This window comes from Eublepharis macularius, chromosome 14, assembly GCF_028583425.1.
Source record: "Eublepharis macularius isolate TG4126 chromosome 14, MPM_Emac_v1.0, whole genome shotgun sequence".
NCBI classification, from domain to species: Eukaryota; Metazoa; Chordata; class Lepidosauria; order Squamata; family Eublepharidae; genus Eublepharis; species Eublepharis macularius.
In genome coordinates, this window is record NC_072803.1 from 14,936,485 (window position 1) to 14,941,093 (window position 4,609).

The window sequence follows — 4,609 nt, forward strand, 5'->3', positions numbered from 1 at the left end:
TGCAACATACCCATAGATTCTCTTAGAGTACACTAATTGTCATCCATAAGGGGGTGACTGTGAGCCAAAACACACGTTAAGAACTACACGTGGTTGCGCACGTGTCCGCGCTCCCATCTGTTTCGGCCCGCCCGTGGCTGTTTCAGAATTTCGGCGCGTGTCCTGCCCGCACCAGACCTGTGATTGTGTGTCCGCGTCTGCACGTGCCCCTCCTGACGACCAGCGAGTTCCCAGAACAGAGCGGCTATTTTTACCATCCCGGGGGCTGTGGACCTCTCAATGACTGCTAGATGGCGCTATTGCCTGCAGCTTGCGAGCGAGCAGGTGACGCGCAATGGACTGGTCCGGGGGCCTCCAACGCGGGCCTCAAAAGATTGGATGACTGTTTGGCTTCGTGTCAGAGATGGCCCCCCTGGCTCCCCCCCGCACTCCGGGATCTTGCCCGGCTGCCTGAGGGCTTCGAAGCGGGGCGGGGGGCCCTGTCCGTTGGTTGGTGCTTGTCCACTGGGGGAGGGCATGCCTTTGACAAACACAGGCAAACACAGACATGTCTTCACTTGGGGAGGGGGGAACATGTTTGTGAGAAACACACACGGGACTGTCCGAAATCCCAGGGCCCGCCCAGGGCTTGGGGGGAGTGCACGGGCGAGGTCTAAGACATGTCTGTCAAAAAAAATTTTCTTGCCAAAAATCCAGGGGCGCACTGCCCCTGGTGCCTCCGGGTGGACCCCATCACGGCTGCGTCTGGTTTTCCGTTCAGAGGCCCCAGGAATTAGGGGGGGCTTGATCAGCTCTTGACCTGCCGCATTGACCCGGTCGGTGTCTCCGATTCCCGCTTTTTCGGCTACGACCAACCAGCTTTCGGCCTCCGCGTGGTGCAACGCAATTGGCTGTGCAGTTGGTTTGCCCGCGCAAACCCCCGCAAACTCGTGAGGCTTCCCCTGCCGACCAGACGTGCCTCCGCCATCGTCGCAAAGCATGGCGGAGTGGGTGCCAAGCAACTGGCGTGAGGAGTGGGCGGAGCAGGCGGCCGCGGCCATGGAGGAAAAGGGGCTGACGGAGCACGAGCGGGAGGCGGCGGAGGAGACCATGGTGCCGTTCCGCCTGGAGTCGCTGTTCCCTGACCGTGTCGATCTCGCCCACACGGTCCGCAGGAACTTGACCGCTGTTGTGGAGGACATCGAGGTCGACATGGTGGAGAAGGAGTTTCTGGGCGAGCGACCACGAAGTAAGTCTTGTCAAGAAACGAGTGGGCGGCGGCCCCCGGAAGCTGTTCCTCGATGGGTGCAGTGTTCTGCAGCGGGCCGGGGAGAGAGTGGCGAGAGATCCGGCCGGGGAGGGGTGGCGGCCAGTTGTGCCGGTCACGGTCCACGGGGGTTGGTTGGGGGGCGGTTGCTTGTTATCCAGCACCACCCTCGTTGACTTGTGCTCCAGCACTTCTAACGTTCGCTTGAATTGAGTGCACCATGTTTTTTTTCCTGAATAAAGACACTTTCACGACCGCTTTGCTTGTCTTTTTAGCAAACACTGGGGATTGGTAAAGGGGAACAAGTTTTTCCTCCCTTTTACATTCACTTCGCCCCACCCCAAACTACGCTGCCTCACCTCCTTCTGCAAGGAAGCGCGCCCTCCCCCCCCCATTCCCTGCCCATTTTATCAGAAAACAATACATGTAAAGTTATGTTTCCTACTTCGCCGAGGGAACGGCCCCCTTCCCGGCCATGACATAAGCCCGAATAGACCCGTTGCCCTTGGCGGGGCACCGCGGCCAGTGAACAAGTCGCCCGCTCACTGTCATCGGTGCTCCGCGTTCGAATCCGCAGTGCACACACGTGGATGATCGCAACATTCAAGCAGTCATCCACGCGTGTGCACTTTTATCAGTCGCCACCCTGCACCGTGACGGCCCCCCCCCCCGGGCCAGTGAGGGAACGCGGTTGGGAGAATAAAGAGCAAGCACACACACCGACCCCCAAAAGCCCCATCACGGGGTGATGTGATGGCTTCCTCGGGCTCATTGCCCATTGGCTCCTTTCCCGTTTATTTGCCCAATGGTTGCCACTTTTAAGCTGCAGGAAACATTTTTGGTTCACTTCATTCCCGCCCCCAAATTCCCGGCAATCCAAACAAATGTTTTGCAGACCCTCCCACCCCCCCAAACCGATTGGACCTTTCCCCCCGAGGCCACGCCCCCCCCATTCCCCGGGGTCTCTGTTGGCCGAGGCCGCCCCCCCCCTTACAGGGCGAGAGATAAGCCCGAATAGCACCAGCTACCCTTAGCGGGGCCCCACGGGCAGTGCGCACGGCGCTCGCCCACTGCCTATGGCGCCCCGCGTTCGAACCCGGTGTGCGCATACGTGGGCGATTGGAGTACTGATCAACCGACCGCGCATGCGCATTTTGTCCTTTTCCCCACCCAGGCACCCACCCAGTCCCACGAGCCCCCCCTTTCCTGACGGAGGTCCACCCATGCCCCCCCCCTGGTGCCCAGCTTGGCCCTAGAGGAGAAAAGAGCAAGCTTGCAAGCCGCGTGTCCCGTTCCACAAACATGCAGGCTGCATTGCCGCACCCCTCGCTATGGGTGCTATGTGTGCCCCCTCTGCCAGGCACCCACCCAGTAGGCCTCAAAGGAGAAGGGAGCAAGCCTGCATTCCCACCCACCCCGCCCAAAGCCCCCCCTTTCCTGACGGAGGTCCACCCATGCCCCCCCCCTGGTGCCCAGCTTGGCCCTAGAGGAGAAAAGAGCAAGCTTGCAAGCCGCGTGTCCCGTTCCACAAACATGCAGGCTGCATTGCCGCACCCCTCGCTATGGGTGCTATGTGTGCCCCCTCTGCCAGGCACCCACCCAGTAGGCCTCAAAGGAGAAGGGAGCAAGCCTGCATGCCAAAGATGGGTGCTATGTGTGCCCTCTCTGCCTGGCAAGAGCCAGTAGGCCTCAAAGGAGAAGGGAGCAAGCCTGCATGCCAAAGATGGGTGCTATGTGTGCCCCCTCTGCCTAGCAAGAGCCACCTGAAGGCTTCCCCAGCCCCTTGTCCCTCTCAGCTCGGGACATGTCCAGGCACGCTTCTCGCCCGTCCCACGCCAGGCACCCACCCAGTAGGCCTCAAAGGAGAAGGGAGCAAGCCTGCATGCCAAAGATGGGTGCTATGTGTGCCCTCTCTGCCTGGCAAGAGCCAGTAGGCCTCAAAGGAGAAGGGAGCAAGCCTGCATGCCAAAGATGGGTGCTATGTGTGCCCCCTCTGCCTGGCAAGAGCCACCTGAAGGCTTCCCCAGCCCCTTGTCCCTCTCAGCTCGGGACATGTCCAGGCACGCTTCTCGCCCGTCCCACGCCAGGCACCCACCCAGTAGGCCTCAAAGGAGAAGGGAGCAAGCCTGCATGCCAAAGATGGGTGCTATGTGTGCCCTCTCTGCCTGGCAAGAGCCAGTAGGCCTCAAAGGAGAAGGGAGCAAGCCTGCATGCCAAAGATGGGTGCTATGTGTGCCCCCTCTGCCTGGCAAGAGCCACCTGAAGGCTTCCCCAGCCCCTTGTCCCTCTCAGCTCGGGACATGTCCAGGCACGCTTCTCGCCCGTCCCACGCCAGGCACCCACCCAGTAGGCCTCAAAGGAGAAGGGAGCAAGCCTGCATGCCAAAGATGGGTGCTATGTGTGCCCTCTCTGCCTGGCAAGAGCCAGTAGGCCTCAAAGGAGAAGGGAGCAAGCCTGCATGCCAAAGATGGGTGCTATGTGTGCCCCCTCTGCCTGGCAAGAGCCACCTGAAGGCTTCCCCAGCCCCTTGTCCCTCTCAGCTCGGGACATGTCCAGGCACGCTTCTCGCCCGTCCCACGCCAGGCACCCACCCAGTAGGCCTCAAAGGAGAAGGGAGCAAGCCTGCATGCCAAAGATGGGTGCTATGTGTGCCCTCTCTGCCTGGCAAGAGCCAGTAGGCCTCAAAGGAGAAGGGAGCAAGCCTGCATGCCAAAGATGGGTGCTATGTGTGCCCCCTCTGCCTGGCAAGAGCCACCTGAAGGCTTCCCCAGCCCCTTGTCCCTCTCAGCTTGGGACATGTCCAGGCACGCTTCTCGCCCGTCCCACGCCAGGCACCCACCCAGTAGGCCTCAAAGGAGAAGGGAGCAAGCCTGCATGCCAAAGATGGGTGCCATGTGTGCCCTCTCTGCCTGGCAAGAGCCAGTAGGCCTCAAAGGAGAAGGGAGCAAGCCTGCATGCCAAAGATGGGTGCTATGTGTGCCCCCTCTGCCTGGCAAGAGCCACCTGAAGGCTTCCCCAGCCCCTTGTCCCTCTCAGCTCGGGACATGTCCAGGCACGCGCAGGGTAGTGTGGCCCCTGGAGGTGGGGGGTGGGGGGGTCTCCTCACGAAACGACTGTAAACAGGGATACAAGAAACATTTATTTACAACGCAACCGTGCTTGAACAAACCCCAATCACAGCAGGCTCTCTTTATGAGTGTGCACCGTCACCCGCCCCCCCCCCTCCCCAGCAGTGTGGCCATGTCCCGGCGCATGTCCTGGACCGCTTGACCAATAGCCGTGATCTCCTCCGCCATCCTGGTCACCGCCGCCTCGGTTCGGTTCACTGCAGGAGAGAGTACAATGAGAGCCACGCACCCGCCA